Source organism: Myodes glareolus, chromosome 2 (genome assembly GCF_982192425.1).
Source record: "Myodes glareolus chromosome 2, mMyoGla1.1, whole genome shotgun sequence".
In the NCBI taxonomy this organism is placed as follows: Eukaryota; Metazoa; Chordata; class Mammalia; order Rodentia; family Cricetidae; genus Myodes; species Myodes glareolus.
The window spans coordinates 32,808,286-32,825,499 of NC_142027.1; positions in this window are offsets into that span (position 1 = coordinate 32,808,286).

The following is a 17,214-nucleotide window of genomic DNA, read 5'->3' on the forward strand; positions in this document are numbered from 1 at the left end:
GAAAATGAGAGATTAAGATGGTCTAGTTGGAGGAGAGACAGAGAGGAGGCACAATGAAAGAGATATCTTGATAGAAGGAGCCATTATGGGGTTAGGGAGAAATCAGGTGCTAAAGAAATTCTCAGGAATTCACAAGGGTGATACCAGCTAAGACTTGTAGTGTCAGTGGAGAGGGTGCCTGAACTGGTCTTCCCCTATAATTAGATTAGTGACTACCCTAATTGTCATCATAGAACCTGATCAAAAATAATAATGTTTATTCCATTGGTACATCATCGAGCTTTATTTATTGGAAAGGCACTTTCAGTACAATAAAAGAAAATTAACTAATAATTTTTAGCCATTATTAATTAGAAAGACTGTATACCTAGATGAAAATGTAGAGATCAATAAAAATGAATAAAAAAATTTAATGACTGACATCAGATCAGAAAATAATTTTTAAAAAATTTAAATAGAGTTGAGTATATTGTAATAATCTTCCTGACAATCAATTTGAATGGTGAATGAGATTCCCAAAGCTTAAATTTCCTTAACTTCATGGACTCGCCTCTAAGCCAAAGGGGTAGGTAGGTTTTCCTCTGAACTATGTCAATTCATGCTTCAACATTGTTCTGCTGTCAAAACCCAAAGGCATAGCTAACTCTGTGTTTCTGCCCAAATTGAAAAGAGTGAATAGAAGCACAAAAAACTGTTATGGGAGCAAGAAAGACATTGCATATATTCTAGAAAAAAAATAAACTGGTGACTTACCACAACAAACATTAGGAACAGTTTTGAAAGGCACATTTTTAATGTCTAATGACATATCTCCTAATTCTTGGAAAACCTACATAAACTGTATCTAAGGGGATAAATGTTGTGTTTGTGAACACTGTCAGTATCATCCTGATTATGAAAGTAAAACTAAATCTTTCTACAATAAACATTTGTGAATAAGAATTTTAAGGCTGTTGTATTCTAGGTAATTAATATGTTAAGGACATAACCCAGAGGAAATCAGTGGGTCAGCGAAATCATCCAGTTAAAACAATGAGTGTAAAAAAACTGATCAACTTAGTGGTACTGCAGAACTTTCCAAACCAGCCCTGGGATGGCTTGACAAAGAAACTAGAGACCTGAAATCTATTGATCTCATAGATTATGATGTAGCAATAATAGTATATGAGTTGTGCAATTAACTTCAAAGTAAGTTACATGATAGAGAACCACACATAGCCTCCTCTTGAAGATACTTCTTTTGGTATCTTAACTTTTTCTCTTCTTATATTTAATAAACTAACCATTAAGAGGAAGGAATTTCAGAAAAGAACACAAAATAAACCAAAAACAAGACTCAAATTAGCATTTTCCCTGAAAACTGACATTCAAAATGGTAGATATGAACAAGTTTTAAGACTCAGTTTTCTTACTTATTAAGGAAAAGAATAATATTTTCCTTCTAGGTGCCTCAATGCCCTTAAAGTGTCAAGTGAAACCACTGTAGAAATTCTTTGTCAACTATGTAACCCTTTCTAGAATTGACAAAATCGTGAAATGGTATATTGAGACTAAACCACCATATTTTTAACATCTTCACTTTGGATTGTATTTGTCTTTCTTCAATGTTCTGTGATATTCAAGTATATAAAAAGTAAAAGTTGTATTTGATTTCTACAATGACACTTGAAATTGAATATATGCCAGAAATGTATGCAGCATTTCTAGCTCTCATCAGTGGCTATTTCCCATCTGATCCTATTCTTTCATGCTTTTACATGAATAACCCTGGTGTACAATTTATTGAGTGATGGTAACAAAATAGACCTTTTCAATTAATGTCACCAGCTGATGCGTTTCTTTACATTTCCTCTTTTTACCTTAAACTCTTTGAGATGGAAAGGTATAAGTTGTGTCTGTGTTTGTTTGTTTTTCCTTTTCATTTCAAAGGTAAATTCTCAAGTTCCTGGTTCTGATCCTATCTCTATTTTTTTTTTTTTACAATTTGTTCACTGTTCTTTTTATAAAAGAGAATGGAAGAAAAATGTACAACAAATGAAAAAATTTTAAAGAATCTAAAGTTTTGAACCAACTGCACACCATCACTTCATACTAGAAACTGTATGATAAATAATGAACATGAATCTAAAACATGTCTCTTTTTTAGGAAAAGAGGATACTTTTTTTCAGTATTCTAGTATAAAATAGTACGTCAGGGAGTGATTTGTCAGAATCCCTATCTAAGTAGATTATGCAATGTCAAAAGACATTGTATGCATATATCTCCTGTAATGAAAGAGCTCAAAGCTTTGCAGCAGTAAGCTATAGGGGAAAAACATCCATTGTAGAGGGAAACTAAGCATACAAAGTGATAGCTGAGGAAGTCAAGGTTAAAATTTGAATGATGACAAAATGGGTGTTGCTTTTCCCTAGGGAAAACTCCTTTTCTTGCTCTCTGTTAGTCAGCAGTCCTAGACCTGGAGGGCCTCAGAGCACTCCACTGCCTCCGCTTCAGTGGTAGATACTGATGGTTTCTGGGATATGCTGTAATTTTCTTAAGCTGTTTATCCACAGAGGAACTCAAATGTGAAAAACGGAGTTGAGAAAGAGAGCAATTAGTATGGAAAAGTAATTAGAATGTTGGAGGTTAAAGGTAATTAAAGGCATTCAAATTATTTAAAATGTGTTTAATTTCTTCACATTCTAACCCCAATAATAGGTTGAAAGGCTAAAATAAAGAACATAATGAAAGTAACTTAAAAAGCACCAATTATGAAGCTAGTAGACAAAACAAAAGCATCCAACCATCCATCAACACCAAAAATATACATTTTTCTCAAGTATGCATGGGTATCCTCCGAGATAAAGTTAAAGTACAACACTGATTATATTCAAAGTAATTGATGTTATGAAATATTTGTTCTCCCAACAAAATGGTCTCAAACTAGGAATCAACAATTAAAAGTTAGAAATTCCCGGTGACATTACTATAAAATGGTCTTTCTAGAATACCCAGCTACTTAAGGAAAAGTACAATGGAAAAAATACAAATGATTTGAAAGAGATTAAATATCATGGTACAAAACTTACAAGAGGCAGGAAACAAAGATTAATGAATGTTATAGTTTTAAGCACACACACATAATTATTTTAAAACTCATCTATGTGCACAGTATATCTTGTTCATGCATACCCCTCACTCCCTCTTTCAACTGTTCTCAGAAACTCCCATTGGTGGTTTGAATGAAAATGTTCCCTACTGCTCTTATTTATTTGATTCTATCTGCTATCTGGGGGAACTTATTAAAGGATTAGGAGGCACGGCCTTGCTGAAGGAGGTGTATAGCAGGAGTAGGTTTTAGGTTTCACAAGCATATGTCATGCTCTCTTTCCTCTGTCTCTGTCTCTTTGTCTGTTCTGTGTTTGTGGATCAGACTTAAGGTCTCATGTAACATTTTTGCACCATTACTGCTTGCCAACTGCTTCATTTCCACCATGATGGTCATAGGCTCACCCTCTGAAACTCTAAACAAGACAGTGCTAAATGTTCTCTTTTGTAAGTTGCCTTGGCTATAGTGTCTAGTCACAGAAAAAAAAATCAGTAATCAACACACTGCCCATTACCTCTCCCTTATGGCATCATATTTTCCTTTTTATTATTTGTTTATTTATTTATCCTAACCCACTGAGTGTAATCAGTGCTACATTCACTGCATTTTCACAGGTCACTCACTGTAGCATGGAGATCCTACCAATAGTCACCCCTCCAATGGCAGGTGAGCACCCCCCTTCCTCAGTGCTCATTGAGCCTTGGAAAGGAGCTGCTATGTAATTTAAATAATACTTAAAATCACTAAGCTAAATTTTTGTTGATAAAAAGGAGAAAAATAATTCTTTTCATTAAAATGACCAAGAAAAAGAGAGATTTTGAATGTAATGACAAACTTTAAAGGACAGTATTACTGTCCTTAAGCAGCATAAATCTGGAAAATAGATTACTTAAAGTAGTATACAGATATTAATGAATAAATTTATTTAAGAAACAGAGTTATCAGTAACCTAAAGCTTTAAATTTTAAAGTTAAAACAAAAGCACAAGTACATGCTCCCCAATTAAACTTTAGAGTTTAAAAATTCAGGTTTAATATGTTTTCAGCATTTAATTTTATCATCTTCCAGCACTCGAGAAGCAAAAAGGCAATCTTGTTTTCCCGGATGGAGACATGCACTGTGGAATCAGATCAGCCACCTTTAAAGAAACAGAAACCACAGACACGGATTAACTAACAAACACAATTTCATTACTCATCACAACTTGGAATCGGAGCTGAAATCATTCTCTTAGCTTTGTGTGGACATTGGCTTGCCTCGCTCCTCGTCTGAGCCACCCGATGGTTAGCATTTCATCTAAACTATTTGGTGTTCTGCAGGAAAACCAATCCCACACAGGTATAGACCAATATACTTCAACGGAAAGCTGGCTTTTATCAATTTAAACAGGTAAATTGATCACTCAAGTAAGAAAAGAAAAGCCAATTTGGGGCCTGACTTCTCCACCCTGGATGATCCAAATAACAGGATAATAGCTGCATCTTCATTTCACACAGCACAATATGAACCAAACTAATGTATAGGATTTCACAGCCCTAAATGAAAGTGGGCATTGACAATCATCTGGGTAATTTGAAGTGTGGTTGTTCTATTTGATGATCGGAAACAAAACAAGATTACCTCAGATGTCATTTGCTCACCTGAAGTACTTCAATTGCTGTAAATACACAGACTAGGAAAATTGGAAGTAAAGATTAACCCATGCAGGTCACATTTTATGCAAAGCTGCTGGGTGTCCTCATTTTTGGATATCTTCTGTCTAACTGGTGAATGAACAAATGTTCCCTCACACGAAGCTCTAAGTCTGAACCAACAATGGCTCACAGCCACTGCTATTGGAAAGAATTATTCTCAATAAAACTGGATCTTTTCTCTGAAAGCTACAACCTCACCCTTAACAAACATGAAATATGGCTGATGGATAAGTGGTAGCCAGATAGGTTCTTTGACCCCAGGATGGGAATATGTGTTCCTAGGGTGCCTTTTAAGTCGAAACAGTGGCTGCTTCCTTAGCTGTGAGAGCATCCATCATCCACCGATTGGACCTTTTACTCTGTGTGTTTAGCAAGGCAGCACATCACTGTGGGGTCATATGGTTGGTACAAAATTATTATATCACAGCTACAGAGAAAAGAAAAACAGAATAGCGCTAAAGGTCAACAATTTCTTTGAAGAACAATTTTTCAAGACTTAAGGATCTAGCCCTCGTCCTATCTCCTAGAAGTTCTATCAGCTGAATATGGCATCATTCTGGAACTCAAGCATCCAACGCATAGGCTTTGGAGGGACAAGCATTCAAACTCATTGGGGCTGAAAAAAGAATTTGTTTCTACTCTAATATCTATCCTACCCTGGATTCCCATTACCCTATTTATGTAAAACCACTCACACAGTAAATCATTTGGATAACATCTTATAGTCTACTTTTAAGAAGCCTGGATCACAGGCTGGAGAGATGGCTTAGAGGTTAAGAGCACTGACTACTCTTCCAGAGGTACTTAGTTCAATTCCCAGCAACTACATGGTGGCTAACAATCACCTATAATGAGAACTACTGCCCTCTTATGGCAGGCAGGCATATATTCCGGCAAAACATCTGTAAAGATGAAAAATAAATTAGTAAGATCTTTCTTTTAAAAAAATGAAGCTGACATGCAAAAAGATGTTGTAGAAATCAACCTTACTATAAGACTTTACTATTGAGACACTTTCATTAAATTATTCTGACAAGGATGGTGTATAGAAAATGGTCATTTGTGGATGGCCATACCACTGACATTGGCAAAACTTTTAACTTGGATAAACTGGAATGAGAAAGGAGCACCAGGAAAATTTTAAGATGATGCAATACAAGTGAATTTTGACAAGCTGTGAGGATATAAAAACTCTAAGGGCTATGGTATAAAATGAAGGGTACCGAGAACCTCAGGGCCCTTACAAAAGCTATGCACTGCAAATCTATTCATCACTTACTTAAAGCAACAAAGCTGAGCAAAAGTTCTTGGCAGCACTTGCAATTCTTGTCTCTTGACTGTGAAGTCCAAGCACAGCAAAAGAGAAGACTCAAAGCTCAAGTATACGTGTGCCAAGATCTCAGACAATGTTTATTTATGCTGTATGCAAACCTCCTCTTCAAAACAAGAGCCCTAATAGGAAAGAAGTTGAACTCTGAAGCAAAAATAAAGATATATAAGAATAACTACTTATTTACTAATTCCTAATTCTGCATAATTGCAGAGACTTGTTTGAAAATGCATTCAAGAGATCTAAATCATTGGGGTCCTAAAGAAAACTACAAACACTGAGTTTTAGAAGGCAAGTAATTGATCATCTCAAAAGATATTGTTTAATATACATAATCTAACAGATCCAAAAGGTAGACAAAAAATGAACTACATGAACTACATGAACTACAATTGGAATATCCAATCATTTTCACCTTGAATTTGATTCTCAGACCCAGAACCAAGAGGCCAAAGGTCAAGTTTCCTCTCTAAGAGAAAGAATACCACACTCTAGTACAAGGAGAAATGATCATCTGAGATCTTCAGTGAAAACTATACATATTAATTCAAGTAACCCAGACATTTCCAAAAATAACACAAGATTTTGGGGAAAAATGCTAAAACTTCCAAGATGGTTATATAAACTGGAACATTTTCTTTATGCCTTAGAAAGATTATAGATCCTATTAAATAAGAAATAAATAAGATCTCAATAATTTAAAACATTCAATATTATTATTTTTTTTTCAATTTCAACGGATTTACAGCATGGCAGAAATTGAGACTGCCACTGTTTCTTGCTGATTTTATTAAAGTCTCCTGGTGACAGAACTATACTCACTCTTTGAAACTACCAATCAAACAGACCAATTGAATGATGTATATGACTCCCAACCTGAGCAAAGTATTAAATGAAGCATCCGCAGAAAGGTCCATAAAGTTGTCAAACAGCTGTCTAGGCAGAGACAATTGAGCAATGCATGTTGGTGTGTATCATAGTATTAGAGAGAGATGGTTGAGAACTTAAACATGTCTCTGATAGCCCCAGTAAGACTGTCACAGTGCAGAACTTTTACAGAAAGCTATATAGAATTCAAAAATAGCTCGTGCAAAAATACAGAGCTTTAACATATAAGGGTCATTTTAAATATGCAGAGAATTGTACTAATGGAGTCAGAACACTAGCGAATGCGCTCAATTCTGTTATAGCAAGTTTCTGAACATTTTTTTTTATTTTTTTCTGTTCTTAATACTGGCCCTATGTTGCTTCATCTGGTCAAAAACTAATTATGAAGCTAGGAAGTACTTGAATTCCTGAGCTTTCATATTTATAACTTCCGAATTCTGGGATTTCTACTGTGTGTGAAACCAATGGTTTCATGTGAGAATTCATTAAGTCAATGTTTGGTTTAAGGATGTAAAATAAATATGGGCTGTAGATCTAGCATGTAAACATAATGAGAAATATAGATAACATTGAGGTAAGAGGAAACTCTCCAATAAATTTCTGACACCTATCAGTCATTCTGTATACACACAAACACACACACACACACACACACACACACACACACACACAGTTCATAAAAAGAATGAGGTCATGTTTTCATATCTGGCTATATGTTGTCCGTTCCCCCTGTGTTAACCTATCACAGAAGTATGTGTAACTTGAGCTTCTTGAGTCAGGGTTTTCTTATTTTAAGCTGTGGCGAAATATATGATGGACTTCATTATACAGAATGTCCTCTAAGAGTTGACATCTAAGATCATTTTTGGAGTTCTTTAAGGTGATTATCAATGTTCATGCTTTCCCATTTTCAAACCTCAGAAACATTTCTTCCCAAGGCTTGAATCCAGGGAACTCCATATACGACATTATGATTTACAAGTACATTGCTGACAGCATCTACTGTGTAAGTACAAATATCTTTCTTACCATTTAAAAATACCACACTGTCTATAAGGATAATAGTGTAATAACATTGTCCAAGACTTAAAAATTAGTATTTTGTTCAGGATTAGCTATTTAAGTAGCCTAATAAAAACAATCTAAAATAAACTTGTCTAGTCAATATTCTGAAGTTAGAAAATGATACTTTAATATTGCATTCTCTACCTCTTTCTGTCTCTCTCTTTCTGTCTCTCACTCTGTCTATGTGTGTGAGGCAGGGGTGGGTATGTGTCTTTGATTTATGTATATGTATGCATGTGCAGACCAGAGGTCACATTGGATGCCTTTATCTATTCTTCTTCAATTTATGTTTTTGAGACGATATTTTTCACTATAAATGAAGCTTGCTTATTGGATAGATTTGCTTGTTAGTTAGATCTGGAGATGTGCCTTATATTCCCAAGTACTGTGATATGTATGTGAATAGAACCCAGATTTTTCATGAATGCTAGGGATTTTAAATCAAGTTCTTAGTCTTATGCATAGAGCCCTCTATCCACTGAGCCATCCCACCATAACCAATATTGTGTTTTCATTATTAAAGTGATTCAAAAGTTAAAATGATAGAAATAAAGATGTGATAGGTCAATAAAATCCAATACATTTTAATAAATGAAAAAGTTATCTATATCATTAAATAGTCTAACAGCTTGCCTAATAACTCTTCAATTCCTGTTCAGTTTCATGTTAAGATTACAACACAGCACACATTATTGTGTGTCTGTAACACACATATATATTCATATATAGGATATGCATATATAGAGAGGAATGACAGTGCTAATTTTATTCTCATTAGTCAAAATATCCTTAATCAATTTAGCTATCTTATTGACTCTCCAACTCTTCAAAGAGACAAATCCAATGTATACCATCTAACTGAACTTTCTAATCCGTGCTCTAAAAGTTCTCACCCTTAAAGCTAGAAACACAGAAAGCCAACTTACTCAGCTTGTAGTATTTACAGTGAAAACAAGAGACTTATTTCTGATTCAGTGTAGAATGAATGACCACTGCTATCAGAATGTCAAAGGCCTTCAGCAACTAACCCTTTATTTATTTATGACCTTTGACATATAAGAAAGACTTTGTATTTTACTTTCCCAATAAATATGGATGCTCAAAATCATAAGTGATTAACCCATTATATTTATCCTTAACCTTTTGTTCTCAGATGTTTACCATTACTCCATTACTTAAACTGTTTTTTCAAAGACACTGACAATTTTCTAATTTTCAAAGTCAACATTCCAGTAGTTTAGAAAGCCAACAAATTGGGAAACATAAAACTGAAGTGTTTTCTTGTGTTTATATAAGCAACAGTACCTAATAGATGCTAAAACAGTCCTCATAATATACTCTAATAGTTGATGGTTTACATTCAGGTAGGAATGAATAATAAAAGAGAAATTAATCAATTAGTAAATCATCCTTTAAAAAACATATTTATTTAGGTTATAGGATAAGTATTTTGAGAGTGTATATCTCTGAAAGCCTCGTAAATGTCTTATGTCTGAAAAAATCAAAAAAGAAGGAGAGGGAGGAGAAGGGAGAAGTGCAGGAGGAAGACGAGGAAGAGTTAAGTGGGATAGAAAGGTGGAAGATAAAAAAAAAGTAGATGGCAGGGCTCCAAAGGATAGAGTTACACAGTTATGGGCCTTCAAGTGGGTACAGAGAATCAAATGAGGTCCTACTCATTCATATTGAAGAACTTTGTGCTAAAATACATTTGAAAGAGAGCACATAGATGTTTTCCTAAAATCTACACACTATCTTAGCCTTTATTATTGATCAGATATGACACGTCAGAGAGGAAGTTTGAAACTCTGGACCATGGATTACATGACAGTGACTTGGCACATATATCATCAAAGTAGAGAATGGCACAACAATTAAAAGTTAGTTATCAAAAATAATATTAATATAATCCTTTGAATCAAAAGGATATCAAAATTCTGATCTATAGTTTCTGTGTGTTTGGAAAAAGAAGGGGAACAAAGATGTTTTATATTAATACATATTCCTAGTTTAAAAATTTAAGTTTCAGCTTAAGTTGATGTATCCAGGAAGGTAATACTGAGTGTCTTTAATTCTCAGAAAAACATCAAACATTGAAGTTCAAATTAAACTCAACTTTTTCGGAAAATTCTAATGTATATTTTTGTACATTTTTGCATTATAAAACCAACAGCAAAATCATTCACAGAATTTTAGAAATCTAGAGATTATTTTTAGATGTTTCTTTAATTTCATGTGCACCCATATACATCCACAAGAAACACCAAATGAATAATGGGCTCCTCAGTTCCTGATGCACATGTTCTGCTTATTTAATCTCTGAAAGTATGAAGAAGAAATAAGTGCAAGATTTACAGTAAATAACGTCTGTATTTACAATGTATCCTATTGGCATATTTTGGGCTTTAAAAAATGAAATTAGACTGGGTAGATTTACCCTAATCAAACAAGACCTTCAAAAGAGACCTTGATATTCCAAAAAGAAGAAATTTCTTTCCTGAAAGAAATGCCACCCACAAAGGGTGCTGAGATTTTTACCAAACTCAGGACCTCTGCAAGAGACATGCACACTGCTATCCACTGTGTCATCTCTAGCCTTCTATTATTTTTTAAATAAATACATCATTTTCATAAATTTCTTGCTTAAAATATTTCTTTAACCAAATAAGTAGCTACTGTTAATCAAATGCTGAGCATGAGATCTGTAGCAGGCAAGATTGCAGTCAATGTTTCTTTATCTGTGTATGGAGAATGCACATACCTGAGAAATAATTGAGGGAATATTTGTCATTCATATCATTTTCCTAAAGCCATGAAGAAGCTAGACTAAGAAAAGCTGCTACACATAAAAGAAGAAGCTGCAGCATAGAAAATAGGAAAAAAATATTAACCTCTGATTTCCAATTTAACCATCATATATACATACTTCTTAAATATGTGGAGAAAGGAATTGATTTTTACTAAGTAAACTGAATTGAGCTATAGTTAAATATGGATGAAAGTAACATGTGGCACAACATTCATATGACCTAATCCAGGAGAAATCACAGTGGGTAGGAGCTTCTTTTAGCTACAAAAATATTTACTTGAAAAAATTGATAGAACTGAAGATATTATCCATAAACCATACAACTATATATTAAAAGAGTAGTAGGTAATAGTTGAAGGATTTGGTGACAATTCACAGACACAAAATATATTTGCATACTTCCTTTAATTTTTATCAATAATAAAATGGAATATGAAGTTGTGGTTGTTAAAAAATTTAGAAGCAACCTGATTATTTTCACATAATTAATATTTGATCATTGAGCAGATTTTTTAAAAATTTATGTGTGTGTGAATATTTTGCCTTCTGAGCATCCACATATATGTCTGGTGCATGTGGAGGCCTGAAGGCTTCAGATACTATGGAACTGGAGTTACAGAGGGTTATATGTTCTCATATGGGTTCTGAGAATCAAACATGTGTCCTCCAGAAAACCTAACAATATTCTTTTTTTTTATTAAATTAGAAAGGTTTCCACTTCTGCCCCTCCTCCCAATACCCTCCCATTCCCCCCAGTCCCTCTCCTCCTCCCTCTCCAACCCTAAGAGCAGTCAGTGTTTTCTTGCACTGTGGGAAGTGCAAGTTCCACCCCCCTCCCTCCAGGTCTAGGAAGATAAGCATCAAAACTGACTAGGATTCCAAAAATCCAGAACATGCAGAGGAAACAAGTCCCAGTGCCATTATCAATGGTTTCTCAGACAGTCCCAGTGCCAGCCACATTCAGAGAATCCAGCCACATTCAGAGAATCCGATTTGATCACGTGCTCATTCAGTCCGAGTCCAGCTGGCCTTAGTGAACTCTCATTAGATCAGTCCCCTTGTATCAGTGGGTGAACGCACTTCTCACAGTCCTGCCTTTCTTGTTCATGTTCTCCCTCCTTCTGCTCCTCATTTGGACCTTGGGGGATAAGTCCAGTGCTCCAATGTGGGTCTCTGTCTCAATCTCCATTCATCATCGGGTGAAGGATCCCTCTGATCCTGCCTTCCTTGTTCATGTTCTCCCTCCTTCTGATTCTCATTTGGACCTGGGGAGTTAAGTCCAGTGTTCCAATGTGGGTCTCTGTCTCTATCTCCATCCATCGCCAGCTGAAGGTTCTATGGTGATATGCAAAATGTTCATCAGTATGGTTCTGGGCCAAGGCCAGTTCAGGCATCCTCTCCTCTGCTGTCCAGGGAGCAATCTGGGGCTCTCTCCTTGGACCTGGGAACCCCTCTAGAATCAAGTCTCTTCTAAACCCTAAAATGGATCCCTTAGTTGAGATATATAATTCCCTGCTCCCATATCCATCTTTTCTCCCTCTCCCAATCCCAATCCCCCAAGCTTTCCCAAATCCTCCCCTTCACACTTCTCTCTAACCCTCTCCCCTTCCATCTACTCCCACCCCCGTGCACCCAATGTTGCCTAGCACTCTTGTCTACTTCCAATATCCAGGAGAAAAACTAAATGATTTTCTTCAGGTTCACCTTCTTATTTAGCTTCTCTAGAATCACGAATGATAGGTGCAAAGACCTTTAATTATGGCTAGAATCCACTTATGAGTGAGTACATACCACATTCCTCTTTTTGGGTCTGGGTTACCTCACTCAGAAAAGTGTTTTCTATTTCCATCCATTTGCATGCAAAATTCAAGATGTCATTGTTTTTTACCGCTGAGTAAAACTTTAATGTGTATATGTTCCATACATTCTTTAACCATTCTTCTATTGAGGGGCACCTAGGTTGTTTCCAGGTTCTGGCTATTACAAATAGTGCTGCTATGAACATAGTTGAACAAATGCTTTTGTGGTATGATAGGGCATCTCTTGGGTATATTCCCAAGAGTGGAATTGCTGGGTCCTGAGGGAGGTTGACTCCCAGTTTCCTGAGAAACTGCCACACTGATTTCCACAGTGACTGTACAAGTTTGCATTCCCACCAACAATGGGTGAGTGTTCCCCTCATTCCACATCCTCTCCAGCATAGGCTATCATTGGTGTTTTTTGAGTTTAGCTAATCTGACCGGTGTAAAATGGTATCTCATAGTTGTTTTGATTTGCATTTCTCTGATCGCTAAGGATGTTGAGCATGACCTTAAGTTTCTTTTGGCCATTTGAAGTTCTTCTGTTGAGAATTCTCTGTTCAGATCAGCACCCCATTTTTTAATTGGGTTAATTAGAGTTTGAGTGTCTAGTTTCTTGAGTTTGTTGTATATTTTGGAGATCAGACCTTTGTCTGATGAGGGGTTGGTGAAGATCTTCTCCCAGTCAGAAGGTAGCCTTTTTGTCTTACTGACATTGTCCTTTGCTTTTCAGAAGCTTCTCAGTTTCAGGAGGTCCCATTATTCATTTATTCTCTTATTGTCTGTGCTACTGGGGTTCTACCTAGGAAGTGGTCTCCTGTGCCTATGTCTTGTAGACTACTTCCCACTTTCTCTTCTATCAGGTTCAGAGTGGTCAGATTAATGTTGAAGTCTTTAATCCATTTGGACTTGATTTTTGTGCATGATGTTAGATATGGATCTACTTTCATTCTTCTACAGGTTGACATCCAGTTATGCCAGCAACATTTGTTAAAGATGTTTTCCTTCTTCCATTGCATACCTGTAGGTACCAAGGTCTTTTTCCCTTCTGCTGGCAATTCGCATGGCCCTGTGACCTCCGGCTCCCTGGAGATTCTGCACTAGCACTGGCTTGAGGGGATAGCTTAGGAAGAACCTGGCTCTCTTTGTTATGGTGATTCCACCTGTATTCAAGGTTCTAGCAGTGGGCTCCACACGCCTGGCCCCTCCCAGCTGATACTGCCTGAGGCGCCTGGGCCTGTAATCTTCTCCTCCTGCTCCTGGTTGGGAGGAGGCCTTGTCCTTTTGATCCCGGTTGCACACTGGTATAAATATCCGACTTGAGTTTAATAAAGTGGCCATTTACTCTTGGTAAATGAGCAAGGTCCTTTTTTGTGTGTGTCTCTTTAAACCCTCAGGACAGTCGTCCATTCTCGTGGGCCTGAGTTCGGGAAGGCGCGCACCTGGTTCGGATGTGGGTATCCACAGGAAGGCAGGGTCCTAGACATACCTTTAGCTCCCTTGTCGAAAATCAAGTGTTCATATGTTTGTGGGTTAATATCTGGGTCTTCTATTCGATTCCATAGGTCGACTTCTCTGTTCTTATGCCAGTACCAAGCTGTTTTCAATACTGTAGCTCTGTAATAGAGTTTGAAGTCAGGGATGGTTATATCTCCAGAACTTCCTTTATTATATAAGATTGTTTTGGCTATTCTCGGTTTTTTGTTTTTCCATATAAAGTTGATTATTGTTCTCTCAAGTTCTGTGAAGAATTTTGAGGGGATTTTGATGGGGATTGCATTGAATCTGTAGATTGCTTTTGGTAGAATTGCCATTTTAATTATGTTGATCCTCCCAATCCAAGAGCAGGGGAGATCTTTCCATTTTCTGGTATCCTCTTCAATTTCTTTCTTCAAAGACTTAAAGTTCTTGTCAAATAGGTCTTTCACTTCCTTGGATAGAGTTATCCAAAGATATTTTATGCTATTTATGGCTATCATGAAAGGTGAAGATTCTCTGATTTCCTTTCCTGCTTCTTTATCCTTTGTGTATAGGAGGGCAACTGATTTTTTGGAGTTGATCTTGTACCCTGCCACATTACTAAAGGTGCTTATCAGCTGTAGGGGTTCTTTGGTAGAGTTTTTGGGGTCGCTTATGTACAATATCATATCATCTGCAAATAACGAAAGTTTAACTTCTTCATTTCCAATTCGAATCCCCTTGATCCCCTTATGTTGTCGTATTGCTATTGCTAGAACTTCAAGCACTATGTTGAAGAGGTATGGGGAGAGTGGACAGCCTTGTCATGTTCCTGATTTCAATGGAATGGCTTTTAGTTTCTCTCCATTCAGTTTGATGTTAGCTCCCGGCTTGCTGTTAATAGCTTTTATTATATTTAGGAATGATCCTTGTATCCCCAATCTCTTCAACACCTTTATCATAAAGGGAAGTTGAATTTTGTCAAATGCTTTTTCAGCATCTAATGAAATGATCATATGGTTTTTTTCTTTGAGTTTATTTATATGATGGATTACATTGATAAATTTGCGTATGCTGAACTATTCCTGCATCTCTGTGATAAAGCCTACTTGATCATAATGGATAATTTTTCTAACGTGTTCTTGGATTCGGTTTGCCAGGATTTTGTTAAGAATTTTTGTGTCGATGCTCATGAGTGAGATTGGCCTGTAATTCTCTTTCTTGGTTGTGTCTTCATGTGGTTTTGGTATCAGGGTAACTGTAGATTCATAAAATGAATTTGGCAACGACTCTTCTGTTTCTATATTGTGAAATACATTAAGGAGTATAGGTATTAGCACTTCTTGGAAGTTCTGGTAGAATTCTGCATTGAAACCATCTGGTCCTGGGCTTGTTCGATCGGGAGGTTTTCGATAACAGCTTCTAATTCTTCACGACTAACAGGTCTATTTAGATTGTTCACCTGGTCTTGATTTAACTTTGGTAAATGGTACTATCTAGAACCAGTTCATTTCTTGTATATTTTCCAACTTTGTGGCATATAAGCTTTCGTAGTAAGATCTAATGATTCTCTGAATTTCCTCTATGTCTGTGGTTATGTCCCCCTTTTCATTTCTGATCTTGTTAATTTGAGTGTTCTCTCTCTGCCGTTTGATTAGTTTTCCTAGGGGTTTGTCAATCTTGTTGATTTTATCGAAGAACCAACTTTTTGTTTCATTGAGTCTTTGGATTGTTCTCTGTGTTTCTATTTTGTTGATTTCAGCCCTCAGTTTGACTATTTTCAGTATTCTACTCCTCCTGGGTGAGTCTGCTTCTTTTTTTTCTAGAGCTTTCAGGTGTGCTGTTAAGTCTCCAATGTGTGCTTTCTCCGTTTTCTTTAATTGGGCACTTAGTGCTATGAACTTTCCTCTTAGCACTGCTTTCATTGTGTCCCATAGGTTTGAGTATGTTGTCTTTTTATTTTCATTAAATTCAAGGAAGACTTTAATTTCTTTCTTTATTACTTCATTGACCCAGGGATGATTCAGTAGCTGACTGTTCAGCTTCCATGAGTTTGTAGGCTTTCTGGTGTTAGAATTGTTATTGAATTCTAATTTTATTCCATGGTGATCCGACAAGACACAGGTGGTTACTAATATTTTTTTGTATCTGTGGAAGTTTGCTTTGTTACCGAGTATGTGGTCAATTTTTGAGAAGGTTCTATGAGCTGCAGAGAAGAAGGTATATTCTTTCCTATTTGGGTGGAATGTTCTATAGATATCTATTAAGTCCATTTTATTCATTACCTCTATTAATTCTCTTATTTCTCTGTTGGGTTTCTGTCTGATTGACCTGTCCATTGATGAGAGAGGTATGTTGAAGTCTCCTACTATTAGTGTGTGGTTTGATGACTGCCTTGAGTTCTAAAAGTTTTTCTTTTGCATAAGTGTGTGCTTTTATATTAGGGGCATAGATATTCAGGATTGAGACTTCCTTCTGATAAATTGTTCCTGTTATGAGTATAAAATGTCCGTCTCCATCTCTTCTGATTGATTTTAGTTTGAAGTCAATTTTGTTGGAAAATAGAATGGCCACACCCGCTTGTTTCTTAGGTCCGTTTGCTTGAGAAACCTTTTCCCATCCCTTTACTCTGAGTAGATGTCTGTCTTTGCAGTTGAGGTGTGTTTCTTGTAAACAGCAGAACGTTGGATATTGTTTTCATATCCAATCTCTTAGTCTGTGCCTTTTTATATCTGAGTTGAGTTCATTAATATTAAGTGATATTAATGACCAGTGATTGTTGACTCTGGTTAATATTTTTTTATTTATTTATTTTTTGTTTAGTAGAGTTTGTATGTTTCCCTTCTTTGATTTGTGCTTGTGAAGGGATGCTAGATGTCTGAGTTATTGTAGGCAGTGTTGGCAATGTTGGATTCCTTGGGGTGCGATTTTCCTTCTATTACTTTATGTAAGGCTGGATTTGTGGCTACAAATTGTTTAAAAATGTTTTTATCCTGGAATATTTTGTTTTCTCCATTGATAGTGAATGATAGCTTGGCTGGGTATAGTAGTCTGGGTTTGCACCCATGGTCTCTTAGTTTCTGCA